This window comes from Cavia porcellus, unplaced genomic scaffold (genome assembly GCF_034190915.1).
Source record: "Cavia porcellus strain 051 isolate PalLab524CR breed Dunkin Hartley unplaced genomic scaffold, mCavPor4.1 scaffold_1, whole genome shotgun sequence".
Taxonomy (NCBI): domain Eukaryota; kingdom Metazoa; phylum Chordata; class Mammalia; order Rodentia; family Caviidae; genus Cavia; species Cavia porcellus.
In genome coordinates this window covers 121,949,276-121,957,048 of record NW_026947484.1, presented here as the reverse complement: position 1 = coordinate 121,957,048, position 7,773 = coordinate 121,949,276, and the positions used below count along the sequence as shown (strand labels likewise).

Genomic DNA, 7,773 nt, shown 5'->3' with positions numbered 1-7,773 from the left:
TAGTGCCACTATTTATTTGGTATTCAAATTCAGTGTATGAATAAGCCATGGTTTATGTAATCATACCACTTTTATTTGATAATTTCTTAATTTCTTTTTAGCAACATTTGGATAAGCGTTCTTGCCTTGAATTCACACTTTTTAGCATATCTAATTTCTTTAAAACCAATTAAGTAGTATACATGCTTTTAGGGTTTTGGATACATAAATGCCTCCACAAGTGTTGTCATAGCAACACAAATATTACATCTGAGAACACTTGCCTCCCATCAGTAGTCCCACCATCACATATTTAAATTTTTCTTGCCTATTCAATGTGCAAAATATTTGAATGGTGAAAGATTTGAAAGGTTTCTCATTCCTAGAACTGTGTTGAGAAGGCTAGAAAGGCAGACAAGCAACTATCTAAGGAAAGAGTCAAGGGCAATATAAGCTTCAGGAAGCTTTTGAAGTGCTTCTAGAAATGCTGCTTCCAGATTTAGAGTAAAAACAATGAATTGTTGACTTTTTTTGTTTCTAGCAATATACCATTTGAAAGCAACTAAAGATTCTCAGATTCTTCCCCTTGGGAAGACCTAAGGGAGGAAGGGGATGGATTAGGGTACTGCTGCGAATGGTTGAGGAGTTTAAAGGGCTTGAATCTCAAAGGATGCTACAGTGACTGAAGTGAGATTAGATCACTGTTTACCCAGGTGTGGCACATGCCTCTAACCCCAGCACTCCGAGGCTGAGGCAGGTCTATTTCAAGGCCAGCCTGGTGTAACTGGCAAGATCCTGTCTCAAGCAAGCAAACAAATAAACAAGCAAATAAATAAGCACTGTCTATCCTGTACCAGTTTTTGTTTATCACCTCAAGAGGTTTCCCAATTTTCGAAATCTTTCCCCTTTCTTTTCCTTCTCTAACCTTTGTCCCTTACCTCCCTTCCTCCCTTTTTCCTTTCATGAAGACCCTCCAAATATAAAACCCAAATATTTATAAAAATATCTTTACTAGGGACAAAAAGAAAGAACAGAAAGAAAGAAGGAACTTAATTTCCTTATATGCAGAATGAGCATGAAAGTGTGTGCCCTAACACTTCACATTGTAATGTATACAAAACAAATCATGGTATCATGAAAACACAACAATTTTGAAAAGCAATCAGAAAAAGCAGCTTAGCTAAGCGTCCAAAACAAAAACTTGGTTGTGTGGCATGACTGGTTCAAAATTAACATCGGAGCTTGAGAAGTGAGAATAAATATTGCAGATGTTGGGGAAAAAGGAAAACACTGTAATTGCAGCACAATAAGGTAGTTAAATTATGTATTTAGTCTGGAGATGAAACTCCACTGAAATATCTCTACCTATTCTTAAAAAAAAAAAAAAAAAAAAAAAAAAACTGGAGAAAGCAGCCTTACTTTATAGCTGTAATTCTTTACTGAGCTGACCCCTCTGCCACACTACAGAACATCTGGCAGCGTTTGGAAGTATTTTTGTTACAACAGGGCATGCTGCTGGGACGTAGTGAGCAGAGCCCAGGGACGCTGCCAAACATGCAACACACCAGACAGACCTGCACCAGCCAATGTCTGCAATGCAGAGATTGGGAAAAATGCGTGGCAATATATTAAAGAATATTTGGTTATTAATATAACTACACGGTATGCTTTCTCACAATGCAAGTTGTAATTCTAGTTCAAACTGTATAACATGCCTGCTGAAACAAAATTAAGAAGGAAATGTGCTTATATAAACATGCTTATAAAATGTGCTTATATAAATGTGCTTATAAAATCTGGTACGTGATTCCGTGACCCTACATTCTAGTCAAAAGTCAGGAAGTTAAGATTTATTTCTCTTTTTCTCTGACCCACACACTTCTTTCTGTTTTCACAACTGAAGAAGTTAACAATGGAGCTTGATTTTCTGGGAAAATATGCAGTATTATATAATACAATGTGTATTTTCCTAGCATGTCTCTAGCTAGAGAAAGTTGGATGCTTGTGTTGAAATAAGATAAATATGAATTCTTCATACTTATGTGTCTATATTATTAGTTTCTACAATAAACAGAAGCAAAACACAGATAGTGAAGATAATTTATATAGAAATTTCTGGAATGGGAGAATCACAATACTTTTTCTAGAATGAGCTGATGTTAAAAGTTATTTAAATTTATCTACATCTCAATTTCCACAGCTACAAAATGGAGGGCAAACTAAATGATTAATAAATTTCTTTTCAATTATAAAATTCTATGAATTATTAGATTGTAAAGTAGCCATGTTATACTTCCTGTCAAGAAAAACCAAAACAAAACATAAAAACACTGCCCTTGAAAGTAACATTCCCAGAGCCTGCCACCTCAACTGCAGCCTAAACTTATCTCCTCAGAGAAATTTTCTTAAAGTAAATTCTAACTATGTATTACTATAAGTATTGTAGCTTTAAAGGCCTTGAAGATGTAATGGATGGGAAGAGGTTATCATTTAAAAGATATTTTAGCTCTTTATCAAGTTTCTGTTTAAATACCACTGACTAACAAAGAGAGATGCACTAGAATCAAACTGAACTATGAACCAGAAATTATCATTCTTATTTATTAATTTGGTAAATTGAGAATGCAGCTACGAGTTTTAAAGACTGTTCCATTTAAACAAGTAACAATTTTTACGGAATTTACTTTCTTACCAGCAGATGTCAGTGCAACCTAATCAACTAGCATTTTTACGTGCCCCACCAGAGAACAAAGTAAAAATAGCCTTAAAAGAGCAAAGGTAAACAGGCATGGTGGCACATGCCTGTAATCTCAGCATTTTGGGAAGTTGAGGCAGAAGCATCACTGGGAGTTCAAACCTAGCCTTGGATACAGTAAGATCCTGCCAAAAAAAAAAAAAAAAGAGTTAAAATCTATTATAAGTGCTTTTGTTATGAACATTTTTCAGTAGAGCCATGGAAAATATCAATCCAAATGATAAATACAACAAAGATATTATTTTTTAAAAACAACAGAAATATTGTAGTTGAATTCAATGAATGAGGAAATATAATTTAGATCAACATGTACAATTATTATGTGTTCATTGAAAAGTGTTTTCGAATGTTTATATGTATATATGGGAGGGGGTTAAAACCGCTCAAATTCCCAGTTGGTTAAAGGAAACATACTGTAGTTGATACAGTAGGATGCTATACCCAATAAAAGCTCAGCGGCATAAGCGCCTGCCTTGCAAGCAGGCTGTCGTGAGTTCGATCCCTGGTACCGGTAAAAATAAAAAAGACAAAAAAAAAAAAAAAAAAAAAAAAAAGCAGCATGTTACTGATAGTTGCAACAACATGACTGAATCTCAGAAGTCTTAAGCTAAAGGAAAGAAGACAGACATAGGCAATATGCCATATGATTCCAGTGAGATGACACTGTAGAAAATGCAGTGCTATAGGACCACAAATAGATCCACAGTTGACAGGACCTGGGAGTGAAAGGCTGGACTGAGTGACAATGGAAGTGTGAGAATTTGGAGAGATGAGAGAAATATTCTGGATCTTGATTGTGGTGGTGGTGATGTGATTATGCACATTCATCAACACACGCAATTGATGAATTTTACTTTATGGAACTTTTAGTTGAATAAACCAGACTTTAATATAAATGAAAGACATTTGAAATAAAAAGTGTATCTGTGATATAGCCAGTAATAAGATTTCTGAATAATTGAGTCAAATAAGAAAATAGAAAGGTTAACAAACAAACTGAATCCTTCCCTTGCCTGGGAATGTAGAAGAAACCTTACTGTACTGTCCGATGGCCCACCTACCTGTGTGTGGCCCACCTACCTGTGTGTGGCCCATCTACCCGTGTGACCTTGACCAAAGCACTGCTTCTCTCCACATCTGTTTATAACTACTCTTAAGAAAGTTCATTAAATATTTAAAGTTTTTCAATATCTTTACATTTTTCAAGTTAAAAAAGTAAAGACCATGTTTATTATTCCAAAAACATCTCATGCTCATTGGTCATTAAAGAAAAATTCAGATCTTACACCAAGTCCTTTGGTAAAGTAATGGGATTAATAATTTTAGTTGTTACACAATTTGGCCAGTAGGTGTCATGGACTCATTTATGAAAAAAAAGATAATTTATATAAAATTTCTTTTTAAATGAATGCTTATAGAGTATTTTTATCTGCAGTGATTATGAATGTTGTTTCATGGGAAAAATCTATTTCATTCTATTATGTTTGGTGTTTCAAAAGATTTTCAGGAAACATAAGAATGGGTTTTTTTGTTTGGGTTTTAGTTTTGGTTTTTCTTAAATACACAATTACTTATTGCCATGACAAACTGTTTGGTCCAGATTGAAAACTAATGGATTTCTGTATATGATTACTTAACCAGTCTTGGCAAACACAGTCTTTTTATGGCATGCTCTTCATTTATAATGTCACCAAATGAAGCTTCCTCTGCTACCTAATATAGCATAAGTAAAGCATCTTCTATGGCATCTTGTAACTTACGTACCAGTTTTTCTTTTCTTTTGGCTCTCCCAGGACTGAGGATTTAGCTCAGTGGCATAAGTGCTGCCTGGCAAGAGCAGGGTCTTGAGTTTTATCCCTGATAGCAAAACAAACAAAAAACTAGTAATAATAATAATAATAATAATAATAATATCCTCTTTTGACTATCCCTCTAAATTATAAAGTTACTAGGCGGTAACAGTGCTGCATACCCAATTCTGTAACACAGTATCTTATACTCAGTTTTCATTAATGGTGACAAATACATGAATAAAGATTTGAATCAATCTTGTCCCAAAACAGGTAATATACCTATGAACAGATGAAAGGTAAATGGACTGGCTATTTTCCCTGCAAGAACATATAGCACAATTATGAGTTATACAAAATAAAAAGTAAGGGCAGCAGCAAAAAATAAAATTAAGATCATGGAAGAAATACATAGCTTATGTAATAAGTGAGCATGAAGTCTTATTTTGCATTCCAAAGAGGTCTAGAAATCTGACATTTGGGAATGTCTATAGATTCCTCAGAATAATGTTTCTAAAAAACGTAAAATATATATATTAAAATACATAATTACGTTCAAATAGAGATAGCAAAACATTTTAAGCAATTTATTTATAAGACCTAGCAGTGGGTTTTAAATAGCTACTATAATTTCATAAGAGATGAGTATAAATGATATTTTGAGAATCAGCGACAACTGTAAAATGATATGAAAAAATATTTTTGACAGGCACAGGTACTGTTAATCTTCTGGAGCTTTAACCTAAAATGACAATTGGTAAGAATTCAAGATTTCAAGTCAGTGAAATTAAAGTTGTAGTATTTTCTTCTTCCTAAATAGAGCACCTAAGTTCCATTTATGAACCCAAGGTTAAGTAAGGTTAAGGGGTGAAGGGAATCGGGATGCTGAACAGCATGAGGAATGAGGGAGCAAAACCGTTTACCTTCTACATGGAGAGCGGCCCCCCCTTTCTCTCTTCCATCAGAAAGCTCGCAGCATTCACTCCACTTCTTCATCCGTCACTTATTATTTGCTCCCGTACAGCAGGAATCATGTCTCTGCAGTTCCATGAAACCACCTTCCCTGGAAGTCACGCATTGTGTCTAGGTATTACACAGTACGCTGGGCATGGCTTGGTCTTTACCCTGTCCAATTTCTCTTTGACTTTTTCATTGTTAAGAATATTCTTTTAAGAACTTCTTTGCTCTTTTGGCTTAACTTTTTTTTTCTCGTCTCACTTCTTTGGAGGTTCCTTTTTCAGACCCCTAATCTGGCTCCTCTTCTGCCTCTGAATAATATTCTGGAATTTTGCCTGTGTTGTTTCTCTTTCCACTCCACACAGTTTCTCTGAAAAGTTTTACTGGTCAGTCTGTAGATCCACCTCAAGCCTCTTTCTTGAACCTTGACTTTATATTCAACTATCTGTGATACAACTTTCCCAAAATATATCAAGATGTTTCAAACTTAGCATATGCAAATTAAACACATCCTCTTTCCCTCTACACTTCTCTTTTGCTCCCTATTTTGATGAATGACATTGCAGTCCAAAAGCCACTCAAGTCAAAAGTCTGAAAGCTGTTTTCAACTTCTCCCTTATCCCTAAACATTAATTGCCCATGTTTTCAAGTTTATTCATTTTTAAGATTTCTCAATCTTGTCCATTTTCTCAGATCTATTGCTGCCTTCGATATTTTAATAGTTACCAATCATTTATTGCTTACAATCTGGCAGGTATTATTCCAAATATTTTATACATGTTGTTTTATTTAATCCTCATATCATCCCTTGGGGTAAAATTTATTATGCTTATAATGACAAATAAAGAAATAGAAGCCAAAGAAGGGTAAGAACTTGTCTGAGATCATAGAGCTTTTTGATTTTTAAAAATTTTTATTTTAAAAGTAGTGAAATTTCACAATGATTAAAGATAGGAAAAGAAGCTTGATAGGGTAGTGTATTCCTGTAATCCTAGCACTTGGGAGACTGAGGAAGGAGGGTGCCTATGAGTTGGAACTCAGCCTGGGCTACACAGATTTCAAGCCCCGCCTGAACTACAAAGGAAAACTCTGTCTCAAAAAACCAGAAATGAAGAAAACAAGAAAGAAAGCAAGGGGAGGGGTACAAGAAATGTGCTCTGCAGAGCGAATTTGGCCTAAGTGACTAAGTAACAATAGGAAAAAAGTACACTGTACAGCATGAAAGCAGACTACTGTGAAAAGAGAACACAGGAGCTTTATTTTTTAGCACTGTTTGTGGTGCATAATGATTATATTCACTGTGGGGATTGGTACATGTACAGAACACATGTTAATTCTTTAATACCCCTTTCCCAACTCTCTCTTCTACTTTCTCCATCTCTTGGTTCCTTTCCCAATTGCAAAAGATCTATCTCCCAGTTTCTTATTATCTACATTTTATTTTTGTCTTTATTTATATTTTGTTTTCTCATATAAGAGAAACCATGCAATGTTTGAGCTTGCATGTCTGATTTATTTTACTTAACTTCAAAGTCTCAAGGTACATTCATTTGCCAACAAATGACTCAAGCTAACCCTCCTTTGTAACAAAATAGTACTATACTGCATGTAAATACTGCATTTTCTTTATCCACTCATCTGATTTTGGACATATAGGCCACTTACAAGATTTATTTATCATTAATTATGTTACTATAAGCATATATGTATACATATCACTATAATATCATGTCAAACTTTTTGGGGAAGACACCTAGAAGAAGAATTACTGGGAATCAGGCAAGAAAAAAAATAAAAGGAATACATACAGGAAAAGATGAATCAAATTATTATTTGAAGATGGCATGATACTTTATATAGAAAATCTAAACAATTCCACCAAAAGACTCCTAGAATTAATAATAAAATTCAGCAATGTAGCAGGATAAAATAATCAGCACACAAGAATCAGTAGCATTCCTGTACACCAATGATGAACCCACTGAGAAGGAAACTAGAAAGCACCATAGAGCTTTTAAGTGGAAGAACCAGGAAAAGGCCTCGGTCTGTTGGAGTCCAACACTACACACCAGGGACTCTGGTGTTCCTTTCCTAAAATCTATCCATCATGCTGCCATTGGGATTCTTTGGCTCAAAGGCAAATCTGATCACCTGATCTGCTGCCTGTGGGTTTTCAGGGTTACCGAGCATCTTCACTACAGTGTGGACACTGGTCATCACAAGCCAGCCTTTCCTTCCCTCTCCAGCCTCCTCTCTTGTCCCCATCCAGTTTCACTCCACATTCAGGTGCTG

General features: G+C 35.1%; 1 long non-coding RNA gene across 1 annotated transcript; it reads right to left on the bottom strand.

The window, feature by feature from the left end:
- Positions 1–2,137: 2,137 nt before the first annotated feature.
- On the bottom strand, positions 2,138–5,894 carry LOC134477332 (uncharacterized). The gene is made up of 3 exons (XR_010049316.1): positions 5,448–5,894; positions 4,499–4,591; positions 2,138–2,859 (listed from the first exon to the last, which is right to left on the bottom strand). It is a non-coding gene; the product is annotated as an uncharacterized LOC134477332 (long non-coding RNA).
- Between the last annotated feature and the right edge of the window lie 1,879 nt (positions 5,895–7,773).